The 18,420-nt window shown below is 36.7% G+C and overlaps 1 protein-coding gene across 2 annotated transcripts in view; it reads left to right on the plus strand.

The window, feature by feature from the left end:
- RSRC1 (arginine and serine rich coiled-coil 1) overlaps positions 1-18,420 on the plus strand; it is a 427,216-nt gene that overhangs the window by 164,306 nt on the left and 244,490 nt on the right. The gene's annotated exons all lie outside the window — the stretch shown is intronic.

Here is an 18,420-nt window from a genome sequence, read left to right on the forward strand (position 1 = left end):
AGCTCCTGTACCAATTTTACAGTCTATACTTAGGTACTTCAAGTAAATTCTGCTTCATTTTCTTCCAGTAGAGATGTACACTGACTTAACTGCTTCTAAGTGCTATAACAAAATACCACAGGTTGACTTATTAAACAACAAACATTCATTTCTCATAGTTCTGGAGACTGAGAGGTATGATATCAAAGTGCCAGCGTGGTTACTGGGTGGATGAGAACACCTGTTTTGATTTGCTGGTGGCTGCCTTCTTTCACATGCTTCACATGGTAAGGAAGGGCTATGGTATCTTAATCATGTTACAAAGGCAATAATTCAGTTATAGAGAATCTATTCTCATGATGGCATCTAAACTTAATCGCCTCCCAAAGGCCCCACCTCCAGATACAATCACATTGGCAATTAGGGCTTCAACGTACGAGTTTTCAGGGGCCACACTCAGTCCATAGCACGTATGGGCATGCATTCTGTTATAAAAGGCATCTAATTCCTTGCTCTTTAATCTGTGAGTAATGCTTTACTTGACATCCTGAAAATTTTCCCCAACTCTGTGTTGTTGAGCTGTCAGCCTGAGATTCGGGCAGAATTTATATTCATATTTGGGTCATACTACTTTTGTGATTTTCTTGCTGCCAACATTTCCCCCTTTAAATTTCCTGTACTCTTTCAGACCTGACCTCTGATTCTAATACCATGATCCAACAAGGTGGTTGTTTTCTACCACTGAGTTTCTCCTGTTATTGCTACGATGGAGAGGAGTGCCCTCAGACCAGAAGCCATGGAATGGTGACATTTTTGAAGTGTGGCTTTTGGGATTTTGTACAGTGTGTCTGAATTATTATTTTTTCTACATTGTTAGGTTTTTACAAATGTTATCTGTTGGAAATTTTTTTCCACCATATATTTCTTAACTTTTATCGAAAGTACTCTTAATTTTAACCTTAAAATTGCATTATAATAAAACTTTTAAAGTAAAAGTTCTTTGACTTGAGAGAATTTTTATGCTTAAATTTTAACTTATATATCTATTACAGATAGTTTTTTAATGTGTAGAATTCTTCAAAGACCATTTAATTAATCAGAGTATATTTACAATTTTTAAAAATTGAAAATGTAATCTCTGAGGTATTTACCTTTCATTCACAGTTATGAGTCAGTGGGCTTCCCAGGTGGCACTAGTGGTGAAGAACCCGCCTGCCAATGCAGGAGACATAAGAGAGGCATGTTTGACCCCTGGGTCAGGAAACTCCCCTGGAGGAGGGCAGGCCAACCCACTCCAATATTCTTGCCTGGAGAATCCCATGGACAGAGGAACCTGGTGGGCTATAGACCATAGGGTTGCAAAGAGAAGGACTCAAATGAGGTGACTTAGTACATACAGCATAAGTCAATAGCTCACAAATTGATGGACTCACAATTTTAGCTGAGGATTCTTTTATGTTTCCACCTCAAGAAACCTTTATTTGCTAAGTGTTTCAGTAGTTTTTATGGATAGATTTCTGTGCTGATGTGAGTGTATATAAATTTAGAACAATTACAGTAAAAGTTTTGCTATCTGGGATATTGGGGAATTAATTTTCGTGGTTAGTTTTTTTTATTGCAGAGATGTCACTCTTTTAAAGTACAAAAACTTTTTTCTTTAAATATTTTTCCTGAATATATATGTTCATTATAAAACATTATCAGAATTATTTAGCAGAGGAAGAATAGCAATAAGAGTTACGTATCACAGTTGCCAGCAAAAGGTTCAGTTCAGTTTAGTCTCTCAGTCGTGTCATCCTCTTTGTGACCCCATCGATTGCAGCATGCCCTGTCCATCACCAGCTCCTGGAGCTTACTCACAACTCATGTCCATTGAGTCAGTGATACCATCTAACCATCTATCCTCTGTCGTCCCCTTCTCCTCCCGTCTTCAATCTTTCCCAGCATCAGGGTCTTTTCCAATGAGTCAGTTCTTCACATCAGGTGGCCAAAGTATTGGAACTTCAGCTTCAGCATCAGTCCTTCCAATGAATATTTGGGACTGATTTCCTTTAGGATTGACTGGTTTGATCTCCTTGCTGTCCAAGGAACTCTCAAGAGTCTTCTCCAACACCACAGTTCAAAAGCATCAATATTTCAGTGCTCAGCTTTCTTTATAGTCCAACTCTCACATCCATACATGGCTACTGGAAAAACCATAGCTTTGACTAGACAGACCTTGTTGGCAAAGTAATGTCTCTGCTTTTTAATAGGTTGTCTAGGTTGGTCAAAGCTTTTCTTCCAAGGAGCAAGCATCTTTTAATTTCATGGCTGCAGTCACCATCTGCAGTGATCTTGGAGCCCCCCAAAATAAAGTCTGTCACTGTTTGCATTATTTCCCCATCTATTTGCTGTGAAGTGATGGGACCAGATGCCATGATCTTAGTTTTCTGAATGTTGAGTTTTAAGCCAACTTTTTCACTCTCCTCTTTCATTTTCATCAAGAGGCTTTTTAGTTCTTCTTTGCTCTCTGCCATAAGGGTAGTGTCATCTGGGTATCTGAGGTTATTGATATTTCTCCCAGCAATCCTGATTCCAGCTTACGCTTCATCTAGCCTGGCATTTTTCATGATGTACTCTGCATTGAAGTTAAATAAGCAGAGTGACAATATACAGCCTTGACACACTCCTTTTCCTATTTGGAACCAGTCTGTTGTTCCATGTCCAGTCCTAACTGTTGCTTCTTGACCTGCACACAGATTTCTCAAGAGGCAGGTCAGGTCGTCTGGTATTCCCATCTCTTTCAGAATTTTCTACAGTTTGTGGTGATCCATACAGTCAAAGGCATTGGCATAGTCAGTAAAGCAGAAGTAGATGTTTTTCTGGAACTTTCTTGTCTTTTTGATGATCCAATGGATGTTGGCAGTTTGATCTCTGGTTCCTCTGCCTTTTCTAAATCCAGCTTGAATATCTGCAATTTCATGGTTCATGTACTGTTGAAGCCTGGCTTGGAGAATTTTGAGCGTTTCTTTGCTAGAGTGTGAAATGAGTGCAATTATGTGGTAGTTTGAGCATTCTTTGGCATTGCCTTTCTTTGGGATTGGAATGAAATCTGACCTTTTCCAGTCCTGTGGCCACTGCTGAGTTTTCCAAATTTGCTGGCATATTGAGTGCAGCACTTTCACAGCATCATCTTTCAGGATTTGAAATAGCTCAACTGGAATTCCATCACCTCCACTAGCTTTGTTCATAATGGTGCTTCCTAAGGCCTACTTGACCTTAGGAATGGGCCTAAGGATGCATTCTAGGATGTCTGGCTCTAGGTGAGTGATCATACCATCGTGCCTCTCTGGGTCACTAAGGTCTTTTTTGTATAGTTCTTCTTTGTATTCTTACCACTTCTTCTTAATATCTTCTGCTTCTGTTAAGTCCATACCATTTGGATGCCCATCTTTGCATGAAATGTTCCCTTGATAGCTCTAATTTTCTTGAAGAGATTGCTAGTCTTTAGCATTGTACTATTTTACTCTATTTCTTTACACTGATCACTGAGGAAGGCTTTTCTTATCTTTCCTTGCTGTTCTTTGGAACTCTGCGTTCAAATGGGTGTGTCTTTTCTTTTCTCCTTTGCCTTTAGCTTCTCTTTTTTTCTGAGCTATTTGTAAGCCCCCTCAGGCAACCATTTTTCCTTTTTGCATTTCTTTTTCTTGGGGATATTCTTAATCATTGCCTCCTGTACAATGTCACGAACCTCCATCCATAGTTCTTCAGGCACTCTGTCTATCAATAGATGCAATCCCATGAATCTACTTGTCACTTTCATTGTATGATCGTAAGGGATTTGATTTAGGTCATACCTGAATGATCTAGTGGTTTTCCATGCTTTCTTCAATTTAAGTCTGAGTTTTGCAATAAGGAGTTCATGATCTGAGCCACAGTCAGCTCCTTTCCTTGTTGTCAGGTGTTATTGCTAGGTATTAGTGTAAGTAGAGTGTCGCCACATGCATAATTCAGGACACCAGGTTGCTTGTTGGAACCTGTGTGTCATTTTCCTGGAGGCTTTTGTGCTAGCCTTGTGGTGTTCCTCAAAGACTCTTCATCTTTGTTCCAGTGGTTGATGTATAGGAGATGCTTCATACTCCCTGCTGTCTTTGCTGCTGTGTTTGCTTACAGCTAACCTCAGGGATCTAATGAGGGAAAGAGCTGCAGCAGGGCTGCTTGAAGCTGAAAGATCATTCTACCTCCTGAGTTAATAAAGGTCCTGGAACTCAAAAAAAAGGATAGGGCACCACAGTGATAGGGAGACCCTAGTGTCCTCACTCTGTATGAGGATTGACTCACAATGGTAGGTTCTAAGAAGAGTTGAGCTCTGCAGATAGCCTTGTGTTTGTAGAATTCTTTAGGAATTTCTAGTGTTGTCACCAATTGGTGTTTTAAATTCCACATTGTAATAATGCATAAAATTTTCCATAAAATCATGAATAAAAATTTCAGTCATAAAAATTTATTGAGAAATACTCACTATTGACTTACTGTATGTAATATGTCTGTTACTAAGTTTTTAAAATTTGGAATAATAAAATTTGCTCAGCTAAATAGTCATTTTAGAATATCATATAAGTTTTTCTTTGTATAATGGATTCAACACAAGCCGTTTATGGTTTCAATATCCTATTTTTCTTATGTAGCTTAAATTTTTTAAGTCTTTATAAAATATACAGATTCATGATAATTTTTTCATAATGACAACTTTTAATTGAGGTACTGTTTTAAAGTTTAAATATTAATGAACAGGTCTATCTCAGAATGTCAAACTTTCAAAATTACTTTCCTATAAATATTTTATTCTACTTTTTCTTATTTATTTCAAGGGTAGGAATGGTTTTCTCCTTTTCTCAGGCAAAACAACTGGTCAGAGCAGAGTTTGGAAAATTGATGAACCTGTGCTGCTATAGAAAGGTGCCTAGTTAGAATATTTCTCCCTTGGTATAAAAGGATTATTCTCATGTATTGCCTAAATTCATGAAGTCATCTGAATTTTAAAATTTAAGTGTGTAGTCTTTGCAGTCATAAATAAGAGTGTTCTAACTTCTTAAAGCCTTTGGATAAAATATAATTGAAATGTTTTAGAAATAATGATTTTAGAAGGGCTTTAAACATTTGTAAACATATGAGTTTTAAAAATCCAAATTTACCCTTGATAATTAGGGATTATAAAAGGATTAGAAATTTTGGCTGGAGATTGTGATTTATATAGAAATATGTAGCAATATTATTTCCTGAAATGAGGAGGTGGGTGGAGAAAGATTAATTGTTGTTAGTGCTGAATAGTCCTGAATAATAAGTTGTAATTCATACACAGATAGTTCTTATAAATTTACAGTTTGACATTGGATGAAATTGATAGATGTTAGGTATTATAGCATAAACAGCCAAGGAAGAGATTTTAATGTCCTTTACTCACGTACACTAATTTGAAGATGACCTAACTGTTAGCAGTGGGTACCCTTCAGTCCTTGTATTTTGTATTTTTCTTTAATTGAAAGCAAAATACATTTTTTATGCAGTTTCTGTATTTTTGCAAAAAATATTTACAGGTACCTTTACTACATTTGTCAGAAAATAAGTTAAACTATGAAATAGTAAAAAATTTTATAATGCCTTTTGCTAAGTACATTATAAGGATACACTTAGCTGAAAGCCATTTTCATTGAACTAGGAATCATCTGGAAAGGTTATTTTTGTTTTAATTATCCTTTTAAGGAATGCATGTCACTGTAAGTAAAATAGGAGGAAATAAGAAATTTTGAGCACCTGCGTTTCATCTAACATATAGGTGAGTAATCCAGGAAAATGATGTCAGTCACTATGTGCTAGGAAGAAGATTGCTTAATATTAGGCCTTTGTGTTGAATAGCATTATATTTGCCTAGAATCATTTTAATAGAGAATTTTTGTTTAGTGTGCATTGATAATTTAGAATATGAAACTGGTTTTGCACTTTGCTCCTATGCCAGTTTTTTTGTTTTTTTTAATGGATTAAGGGCCTAAAGGAATAGAGGAAGTGAATGGACACTGATGTTTCAAAATATCTCATTTTGCCTAAAAGCAAGTACCTCAGATAAATGCCCATAAAAGGATTTCTTTCTTAAGCCCCGTGGATTTTTCCCCCGCACAACTTTTTGTGTGAGTTAGAAATGAAAACCATTCATCTAGTGCCCCAAAGAACGGCCTTATTGAATGGAATAACAGTGTAATGTACCATTGAAGGCAGGATTGAAAGTGATTATCTTGTTAACTCTTGACAGTTACCGCCAGCTTGAAATGGAACCGGCAGGCTTGATTTGCAAATGAATTAGAGCTTTTTCATTTTGTGCCAGGATCATCTTTTTATATTCTGATATGACAGATGCCATGTTCCAGGCTTTTGTTTTTCTTTGGTTTTATACTTGCAAATAAAAAACAAAAGATTATGATAGTCATTTTATTTGCATCTTTTCTCTTGGAGTTTATTCTTTGTGTAGAAGTTTTTAATCTTATATTTTTCAAAAATTTGTTTGACTACTATTGTTTTTATCAGAATTAAGTTTGATTAATTTAAGTGAGGTAGTAATTGGGTGAAAGAAGCATTTATTGGCTTTTAAGGGGTAGAAATTTACAAACAGAATAGTGTGGTTAATACATGTAACTTTTGGCTAAATTTAATTCAATTAGCTTTTTTAATTTTTGATTTTGATATAAGTTCATACTTGTAGAGAAGTTTCAAGAATAGTACAAGAAACTCCCATGTACTCTTTACCCAAATTCACCAGTTGTTTATCATTTGCACCTCCCTTATCACCCCTCCCTCCCTCCTCTTCCTTCCTCCTTTCTCTACACACATGTTTATAAATGTATATATTTTTTTGAACCAAAAGAGAATATCTTGGAAACATTGTTCCCCATAAATACTCTAGTACACACATTCTAAGAGCAAAGACATTCTCTCACGTAACCATGAGTAATATTTTGAGAACTCAGAGTTAAAAATGAAAGTGTTTTTTTGTGTGTTTTTTCCTTCACTTGTATTGGTAAAAAAATCAATGTGAGGGTTTTTGTGTTTTATCTACAAAGTTATAATATTTCTATTTATATTTCATCATCTTAAATAAATATTGTGATTTTAGTGCATTTTTTATATATAACTTATTAACCTGGAACCTGGTTTTTCTTTTCCAGATAGTTTTTATTATTGAAGAATTAATGTACTTAAAGCTTGTATATTCTGTTTAATATAAATGTAGTAGTTAACATAGCCCTCCCCTCATCTAGGTAACATGCATTTTCCATCCAGAAAGGTCTTCATTGACATATATACACATACACTCATATTCTTGTGGAGTTCTAAGTTAAATATCTTTAAATTATTGCTTGAAGATTGAAAATTTAAGTTCTATAAGTATTTTTCTTTGCAAACAGTTACATTTTGTTCTGTACAAATCTTAATAAAATATGGAACTTAAGAATAAATTATTCCCCATTTTACACTGTTGACTTCCCAATGTAAACATTGGCACTGCAGCCTGTTTCATAAAATAGGAACTGCAGGCATTTATAACATATATTAATACGATCTGTTGAGAACCTTTATCAAAATGCCAGTCGTTTAAAGATATGATTAAGTATATTGGTAAACATCACCAAACTAAGTAAGTGTTTACCAGAGCCTACTGTTTTTGAGTTATAAGATGATCGTCTTGAAGGGAAACTGTTTGGAATCAATTGAGAAGCAAGCAGGACTATTTCTAAATATTCCATCTTCACTCTCTTATCACAAATTCCATTCTCTCTTCCTCTACTCCCCTCCCCCCAATCTTTCAGGATAGTTGGGTTGATCCAGGTAGGTTTGGTGTATTATATTTTTATGATATGTTTAAGTTTGACATTTCTTTATATAAAGGATGACCATTTAATATATTGTCCTGACTTTGACACTAAGAATGCTATTAATAGTTCAATCAGGATATGAGAAATCAGAACTTTCCCAGGCAAAGGAGGATATATGGTTCATCACCTTATTTCCATGTCATCTTGTGAAAAGTGTATTGTTGCTGATTTTACAATGATAACCTGATACAGATTTAAATGTTAAAATTTTTAATGTAAGTATAGTTGTGAACCTATAAAATAACTTAAGATTTGAAATATTCATAATGCTATTTCAGTGTTGCCCAATTTGAACCCTTAAACTATTTTATAGTATTGACATCTTTTAAGAATTTTATTTACTTGCTCTTCAATAGACAATGGCCCTATACTGCATGCTATTTAAATATTATCTTAATGTTTAGAATTATGAATTTGGAGAATAGATGAATTCCTGAAAATGTTTTTATGATTTTATATAGTCCTGCTTTATAAAAATGTAATACCTGTAAAGCTGATTATTCAATGTTATACTAAACTGTCTTTAATTAATGAAGAAAATGCCATTTTCCCCCAGTGTACTAGAATGTTTCTTACTGATTATGCTAAGTTCAGTTTTTAGATTGAGTAATTAACATTTATCTTTTTTCATGTTACTGTTCCTTTCTCCAACTCTCATTTTGTAGAGTTGAATTATTTTCATGGTGAAGTTTCTATCTTTCAGTGTGGTCTTTACAGTTATTTCTTTTGTTTTTATTTCATTTTTTGGTCATTCTTTAGTTTTTTCAGCTAATATTTTTATTTTGTAAAATTAAGAAAATTCTTATATCTTTTATATGTAAGGTAGAGTAAAAGCAGATAGGAGAAGCTAAGTTCTCAACTTTTAAATTTATCTCCCTATGTTTTGTTGAGTCTTCCTTTCTTAATTTGTATCTGTCCTTTGGAGTTTGGGTTCCGAGACCCTTTTCATTGTCAGTGATGCTGTCAATGATTATCATGAATCAAAATAATAAGAAAACAATAAATCATGATTTACCTCTGTCTGCCTATCCCTCAGTTTCCCAAAATCATGATAACTTCATACAGATTAATAGCTTGAATACAGGTAGAATTCAAGTGGTTTAAATCAGGAGTCAGCAGACTTTTTCTGTGAAGGGCCAGATAGTAAAAATCTTAGGCTTTGTGGGGAGGAGGCAAAATTGAGGTTATTATGTTACTGTTTATATAATAAGAATGAAGATAAAATCTACAATTTTATTTCCAAATGTAAAATATAGTTATTTAGCAGATTTTTTTGTAATACAAGTGTGTAAATAAGAAGAATGGAATTCTTCAGGGAGGATAGCATTTCACTTAATTGATATTCAAAGTTAGTATTCTCTGTTATCAAAAGTGTTTACAAGCATTCATCCATTAATCCTGATTTGTAATGAGATTTTTAAAAATAGTTCATCTTCGAAATTTTTTTTTCACAGATTAGTACTGCTGAATAGTGATCATAATCCATGAACACATGATTTTAATTGACCATTGTAATTCCTTGGAATACATATATAAAATTCTATTAGATTCTTTTCTTGATGTTTGCCTTGGAGTTGTAACACTGAAGATTAATCACTTTTACTTTGAGGGGAAGCTCCTCAGTTGCACACATGAATTGGTTTGGAAGTATGGAAGCTTTCTTTGCACTTGCATTGAGATTGTGGATTATAGTAGAACTGTAATTTGAACTTGAAAAATATATTCCTTAAAAGATATGTGGGAATGGAGATCTTGCTTTTGTTTTAATTTTGACAGGATGGGAACTATATAAAGCAGCTTGACATTATTTTGTGACCCAAACAGTATAAGTTGTTTTTGTTTGTTTGTATTTATTTATTTATTTTTGGTTGTGCTGTGTCTTTATTGCTACACACAGGCATTGCTAGAGTGGTGCACAGACTTCTATTGCAGTGGCTTCTCTTGTTGCAGAGCATGAGCGCTAGGTGCACGGGCTTCAGTAGTTGCGGTTTATGGACTCAGTAGTTGTGGCCCACAGGCTTTTTAGTTGCTCAGTGGTATGTGGAATCCTCCCAGACCAGGGAGTGAACCCATGTCCCCTGGATAGGTTCCTATCCACCCTACCACCAGGGAAGTCCTGTTAGTTGTTTTTGAACTGACTTTAATGCAGTATAAGTTTTGCATGTAAGCATTGTGTTGACTGGTGTGCTGCAGTCCATGGGGTTGCAAAGAGGTGGACACAACTGAGTGACTTTACTGATTGTGTTGCCTTTTAATTTTTGATTGAATTCATTAGAAAATGTTATTAACCCCTCACCTGAAGCTAATTTCCATTGCCATTCAATATTCAGTAAAAGTGGTTGAGGGTAGTTCTTTTCATTTACGAAAATTTTAACCTTGATCTTTCTTATGAAAAATCACAATAAAACTTTACCATTGTTAAGACATTAAAGTGCTGTATGTGCTGTGTGCTCTGTTGCTCAGTCGTGTCTGACTTTTTGTGACCCCATGAACTGTAGCCCACCAGGCTCCTCTGCCCATGGGGATTCTCCAGGCAAGAATACTGGATTGGGTTCCCTCCTCCAGAGGATCTTCCCAACCCAAGGATCGAACCCAGGTCTCCGTCATTACAGGCAGATTCTTTACTGTCTGAGCCACCATGGAAGCCTGAAGTGCTGTATGTATTAGAGCAGTCAGGATATTTAGCTTCTATTTCTGTCAAAAATGTGCCAAACTCAAAATGGGCAAGTCCACAAAAGTAAATGAGATTCACTGTTGACACTTCCAGTTCAATAATATATGATACATTCAAACATTTTCACAAAGTGTTAATATTTGCTCATCAGTAATACAGTGAGTAATCATAGGCTTTAAATTTTCACATATGCTTACATTTTTACAAGCTTTGTAAATTTGTCCAACTAAGCCTCTTTTGGTTCTGTGCATATTTTAACCACCATCCTGTGTAACATATCTTAGTAGATTCCATATCAAGTTGTACTAAATTAGTGTTTTCCCAATTTTCTTGAAAATATTTTCATGTTCTACATAGACTTCTCACAGAGGCTGTAATTATTCAGTCACCAGATTCAGGTCTGACTCCTCAAATAAACAAAACAGCATTATCACTAATATCTGTGGATTCATCAAGTGCCAAGGAAAACTACTCAAAATTATTTGCCTTGTCTTTGACTATTGATGATACTCCCTCTGTCTTCAACTTTCAAGCAACTGTTCTTGCTGAAAGGATAATAGTTTTAACAAGTTTATTTTCTCCAGACACATTCCTTTGCCTGCTGCAGTCAAATATGATTTAATCAACTCTGTGTTAAATGGCTTTCATTTATTGGTGAACAAATACACCACTAAGAAACCCATTTGTATTTTTTTGTGTGTGAAGAAACTCTGCCATGATGAGTCCTTCCATTTTAAATTTCTCATTTTTTCTTACTCTTGCTTTCCTGTATGTTGGAAATATCGTGAAGGCTGCTTAGTTTGGTAGTGTCAACATGTATTGTATTCATGGGCACAGCTATGTAGTCATTGTATAATAAACACAATGCATTGCCATTTAATTGGATAAAATAATCTATAGTGCATTCTGTCTTACAAGCATGTCATTTGAAGTCCCCCTCTCTCTTCTTTTCTGGTTTTGACATGATTGGTATATACTGGTATTAAAACAAAATTTAAATGTCACATTACAGCAATTTATGAAGCTCTTGAAACTCTGTTGAGTTATACTGAAGCACTGTGATTTTTGTGCTCTGAGCTGCAGTGCAAACCAGTGAAAGTGCAACATATGATCTCTGTTGTGACAACTGAGCAGTTATTGTAGCGCTAGAGCAGCTATAAAAATAGGTACAAGAATGAGTGTAGTTGTGTCCCAACAAAACTTTAAAATTGACACTAAAATTTGAACTTGAATAATTTTCACATATCACGAAATATTATTTTTATTTTTTCTTAATCATTTAAAAATATAAAAATTATTCTCATGTGCTGCACACAAACAGGTGGCAGTGTGGATGTAGTCCATGTGCCACAGTTTGTGGACCCCTGATTTGGACTTTCAGCTCAAGAGAATAGTTGGCAATTCTTTAAATTCTCTATTGGCCCAGAGATACTATACTAAATATTTGGTGGAAAGTGCTTGTGAATTCAGTGTTATCTTTATTTTATACATGTGAATATAAAACCATTTGTGGTAAGAAAGTAACTCCTGAAAGACTCTTCTTTTGTATTTTCACTTTATATGAACTAGAGAAAACAAAAATCTTTCTTACATTCAAGGCTGTTTCAAAGCTCTAGGACTTATCACATATTATTCCCTCCTGTGTACATGTAAATTGAGCTTAGATTTTATTAGAAAAGACTAAAAGTAAAAAAATAAACATAGATTATGTAGGACTATTGGATAGCTTATGTAATCAGTGAAACTCTGGAAAACCAAGTTATGAAAATGAACAGAAGTTAAGACAGCTCTATCATGGTATCAGTGTTCTTAATATACAGACATTGGCACTGCCTTCGCTACCAGCATTGCTGCCACTGGACTTATAATACCATTGCTGATGTCACCTAGAGTAATCTTTCTATTCTTGTCATTAATTTACTCTTGATCAAAGTTCCTAGAATAATCCCCATCTCACTATATTTGGATTACTTTGAATTCAAAGCTCACCTAAATTGGAATAGTATTCAGATTCTGGGTAGCTTAAAATGCATGAGAAATCGACTGAATAAGGGTATGACAGTGAGTGAGCATAACAGTGAAATAAAATGAAGGAAGAATTCCCTGGCTTTCTAAACTGTATCTTATATTCCTGTTATTCTGTCTTATACATTCCTGTGTTATTTCTTTACAGTACATTTAAATGTTATACATGTCACAGTTACTACTTTATATATTTGTATGAAAGTTGTGTGTGTTTCACACTTATCTATAAGTTCTTTGCAACCCTTACCATCTGTGTTCATTATTGTATCCCTGATACGAGAATTTTGGAGCACAGAATTTGACCCAAAGGTTCTGCTCAGTAATGATGAATGACTAAATGATGTCAGCAGGAGGGCCAAATCACCATGGCTTCAGTAGAAAGGCTTTGAAGAGTTTTGAGCAGGGGAATGATATGATCCATTTTTACATGATTGGACTGTCTCTTTTGGGATAGGTGGGTGGGAGGGAAACAGTGGTGGAAGTGAGGAAAATAATTAGGAGGGAATTAAAGCAGACGAGGCCAAGGGTGATGGTAGTTGGACTAGGATGGTAGCAATTGGTAGGTACAGATAAATAGTTTCTGTGGTTACTAAGGAGGCAGAATCAATAGAACTTAGTGACAGATTGTCTATGTAGGGAGAGAAGAAAATAAAGAGGTCTGATTCTTCGGTTTTTGGCTTGAGGACAAATGTTGGGACTCCTTTTTGAATTAATGAAATACTGAAAAGAATCAAATTTGAAGGAGGAACTTAAGAGTTCAGTTTTGGTCCTATTGAATATAAGTTTTTGGTATTGATTTTTGAGGCATCCAAATAGAAATTTCAAATAGACATTTCTAAAAATGGATCTGAAACTTCTGAAGATTGTGCTTGTTGTTATTTACCTGTAGGTTGTTATTAATGCTGAGAGCAAGATTGGTTGAGAAGAAAATATAGAACAAGATGAGGGCATAGGGCCAAACCTTGAGGAGCTCTAACCTTTGATGCCTGGAGAAAGGGACATGAACCTACAAAGGAAATGAGTCATTTTTTCAAAAAAGGTTTAAAACCTGAATGATGCAATATCACAGAAGGCAAATGAGTAGAGGGTGTGTGCAGGAAGGAGTGTTTAACAGTTTCAGATGCTCCTGAGACACATATAAAGACAAGGATGATACAATGGCATTTGGACTTGGTAACATGGAGACACCACCAACAACTTTAGGAAGAGAAAATTTTGAATGCGATAGAAAGTAGGAATGTGGAGACTTAGTGTTTATGTAGTTTTTCAAAAGGTTTGACTGGGAAGCAGAGAAGTAAGTAGTATGGTAGCTGAGCAGTCCAACTCCAGACCAGAATTCTGTGTCTCCCGCATTGCAAGCAGATGCTTTACCGTCTGAACCACCAGGGAAGTCCAGTCTTTTAGACACAACCATTAAGCATTGCTGTTCCTAGACTGGGTGCTTCCATTCAGAGTCCTTATTTGGGATCTGAAATACTTTTCTGCACTTTGATTTAGTACTTTTCCATTCCTATCCCTTCCCACTTACTTTCCCCATGGTTTACTTGTCCATAAAGAATCAAGAGCCTTTTGCTCTGGGCTTCTCAGAAAGTAGTGAGACAACCATTCTTCTTGCCATACCTCTGCCCACCCCGGTGCATCCACCTGACCGTCACCCATACTGTTCTTTGAGGGGAAAATGTAACATTAGTCTCCTTTTTGACTCTTGGTTGCATTGTTATCAGTAAGAAAGTGAAGCTTTGATAGTTACTTTCAGTTTGACACATTGTCCTAATTCACTAACCCTTACATTAACCCGAACTTAACCCCTGATTGCTCCACAGTAGCAGTACAGGGTGGGAGAAAGACAAAAAATTATTGAAGGGCTGAAGTCCTTGAAAAAGCCAGAGGAGCTGATTCCAGAGCCCTTGTGGTTGCAATGGCCTTTGTTTGAAGGCATCTCAAGCATCACCTATATGAAGAATTTCCTAGACTCTGCTATCTATAGCTTCTGCCTTTTCCCCATCATCATAGTCTCCCAAGAAACACACTCGTGAAATCAGACTTCTGATAGAGCATTTCTAATACTTTGTTGGGCTATTTAATTCTCTGCTTTTCCAGTGAGACTTTCCAGTTCTAATTTTGTGAACATTAGCTAATATTCAGTTCAGTTCACTTAAGTCGCTCAGTCGTGTCCGACTCTTTGCGACCCTATGATTCCCAGCACGCCAGGCCTCCCTGTCCATCACCAGCTCCCGGAGTTTACCCAAACCCATGGCCATCGAATCAGTAGTGCCATCCAACCGTCTCATCCTCTGTCGTCCCCTTCTCCTCCTGCCCCTAATCCTTCCCAGCATTAGGGTCTTTTCCAGTGAGTCAACTCTTCGCATGAGGTGGCCAAAGTATTGGAGTTTCAGCTTCAACATCAGTCCCTGCAACGAACACCCAGGACTGATCTCCATTAGGATGGATGTCCTTGCAGTCCAAGGGACTCTCAAGAGTCTTCTCCAACACCACAGTTCAAAAGCATCAATTCTTCGGCTCTCAGCTTTCTTCACCGTCCAACTCTCACATCCATACATGACCACTGGAAACACCATACCCTTGACGAGATGGATCTTTGTTGGCAAAGTAATGTCTCTGCTTTTAAATATGCTATCTAGATTGGTCATAACCTTCCTTCCAAGGAGTAAGCGTCTTTTAATTTCATGGCAGCAATCACCATCAGCAGTGACGTTGGAGCCCAAAAAAATAAAGTCTGACACTGTTTCCACTGTTTCTCCATCTATTTCCCATGAAGTGATGGGACCAGATGCCATGATCTTAGTTTTCTGAACGTTGAGCTTTAAGCCAGCTTTTTCACTCTCCTCTTTCACTTTCATCAAAAGGCTCTTTAGTTCTTCTTCACTTTCTGCCATAAGGGTGGTGTCATCTGCATATCTGAGATTATTGATATTTCTCCCGGCAATCTTGATTCCAGCTTGTGTTTCTTCCAGCCCAGCGTTTCTCATGATGTACTCTGCATATAAGTTAAATAAGCAGGGTGACAATATACAGCCTTGACGTACTCCTTTTCCTATTTGGAACCAGTCTCTTGTTCCATGTCCAGTTCTAACTGTTGCTTCCTGACCTGCATACAGGTTTCTCAAGAGACAGTTCAGATGGTCTGGTATTCCTATCTCTTTCAGAATTTTCCACAGTTTATTGTGATCCACACAGTCAAAGGCTTTGGCATAGTCAATCAAGCAGAAATAGATGTTTTTCTGGAACTCTCTTGCTTTTTCGATGATCCTTCGAATGTTGGCAATTTGATCTCTGGTTCCTCTGCCTTTTCTAAAACCAGCTTGAACATCTGGAATTTCACGGTTCACATATTACTGAAGCCTGGCTTGGAGAATTTTGAGCATTACTTTACTAGCATGTGAGATGAGTGCAATTGTGCAGTAGTTTGAGCATTCTTTGGCATTGCCTCTCTTTGGGATTGGAATGAAAACTGACCTTTTCCAGTCCTGTGGCCACTGCTGAGTTTTCCAAATTTGCTGGCATATTGAGTGCAACACTTTCACAGCATCATCTTTGAGAATTTGAAATAGTTCAACTGGAATTCCATCACCTCTACTAGCTTTGTTTGTCGTGATGCTTCCTAAGGCCCACTTGACTTCACATTCCACGATGTCTGGCTCTAGATGAGTGATCACACCATTGTGATTATCTGGATCGTGAAGATCTTTTTTATACAGTTCTTCTGTGTATTCTTGCCACCTCTTCTTAATATCTTCTGCTTCTGTTAGGTCCAAATCATTTCTCTCCTTTATCGAGCCCATCTTTGCATGAAATGTTCCCTTGGTATCTCTAATTTTCTTGAAGAGATCTCTAGTCTTTCCCAATCTGTTGTTTTCCTCTATTTCTTTGCATTGATCACTGAGGAAGGCTTTCTTATCTCTCCTCACTGTTCTTTGGAACTCTGCACTCAGATGGGACTATCTTTCCTTTTCTTTGCTTTTTGCTTCTCTTCTTTTCCCAGCTATTTGTAAGGCCTCCTCAGGCAACCATTTTGCTTTTTTGCATTTCTTTTCCATGGGGATGGTCTTGATTCCTGTCTCCTGTACAATGTCATGAACCTCTGTCCATAGTTCAGGCACTCTATCAGATCTAGTCCCTTAAATCTATTTGTCACTTCTACTGTAAAATCATAAGGGATTTGATTTAGGTCATACTTGAATGGTCTAGTGGTTTTCCCTACTTTCTTCAATTTAAGTCTGAATTTGGCAATGAGGAGTTCATGATCTGAGCCACAGTCCGCTCCCGGTCTTGTTTTTGCTGACTGTATACAGCTTCCCCATCTCTGGCTGCAAAGAATATAATCATTCTGATTTCGGTGTTGACCATCTGGTGATGTCCATGTGTAGAGTCTTCTCTTGTGTTGTTAGAAGAGGGTGTTTGCTATGACCAGTGCGTTCTCTTGGAAAAACTCTATTAGCCTTTGCCCTGCTTCATTGTGTCCTCCAAGGCCAAATTTGCCTATTACGTCAGGTGTTTCCTGACTTCCTACTTTTGCATTCCAGTCCCCTATAATGAAAAGGACATATTTTCGGGATGTTAGTTCTAAAAGGTCTTGTAGGTCTTCATAGAACCGTTCAAGTTCAGCTTCTTCAGCATTACTGGTTGGGGCATAGACTTGGATTACCGTGATATTGAATGGTTTGCCTTGGAAATGAACAGAGATCATTCTGTCGTTTTTGAGATTGCATCCAAGTACTGCATTCCAGACTCTTGTTGACCATGATGGCTACTCCATTTCTTCTAAGGGATTCCTGCCCACAGTTGTAGATATCATGGTCATCTGAGTTGAATTCACCCATTCCAGTCCATCTTAGTTCGCTGATTCCTAGAATGTCGATGTTCACTCTTGCCATCTCCTGTTTGACCACTTCCAATTTGCCTTGATTCATGGACCTAACATTCCAGGTTCCTATGCAATATTGCTCTTTACAGCATCGGACTTTGCTTCTATCACCAGTCACATCCACAGCTGGGTGTTGTTTTTGCTTTGGCTCGATCCCATCATTCTTTCCGGAGTTATTTCTCCACTGATCTCCAGTAGCATATTGGGCACCTATCAACCTGGGGAGTTCATCTTTCAGTGTCCTATCTTTTTTTTAGTGATATGTAAATAATCTGTTTTAGTTAGCCATCTCCAAAGACCTAAAGATTTTTTATCTTTAATATATAGTTTTGGGAAAGTTTGATTGACATTGCATACCAAGAATCTATACTTATCAAAAAGCAGAAGGTTCACTTGAGCAAATATTTAACTTGGAAAATGGATACAGAAATGGAAGCCACATAAAGTAAGTTTTCTGTAAGGGCAGTGCAGTTGACCTTGGTAACCACAGATTTAATATTCTGTCTGTTCAAAGGGGTTCTGTATTGTATGTGAGTATTTGTAATTTTCATGTGTCATGATAATGTATATGTCCAGGATGGTTTTCAGGAGTCATGTCACTTAGCTGGTGAATGAGGCCAGCTAATTGCTCAGCATTGTATCTCTGAGTGGCTTTGTATCCTTGTGCTATTAATGATCTGATCAGTGCTCGTGAAGGATCTGATGATGTTGATAATAATGAGTAATATGTGCTAACAGTAATCTGCTAAGCATTTTACATGTATTATTACATTCACAACTTAGGGTACTTGGAAGTTCCTGTGTTTAGTTGCTCTGTTGTGTCCGAATCTTTGCTTCCCCATGGACTGTAGCCCAGCAGGCTCCTCTCCATGTAATTCTCCAGGCAAGAATACTGGAGTGGGTTACCATGCCCTCCTCCAGGGGGTCTTCCCAACCCAGGGATCGAACCCAGT

The sequence above is a fragment of the Giraffa tippelskirchi genome, chromosome 2, assembly GCF_054371585.1.
Source record: "Giraffa tippelskirchi isolate mGirTip1 chromosome 2, T2T-mGirTip1v1.2.pri, whole genome shotgun sequence".
Classification (NCBI taxonomy): Eukaryota; Metazoa; Chordata; class Mammalia; order Artiodactyla; family Giraffidae; genus Giraffa; species Giraffa tippelskirchi.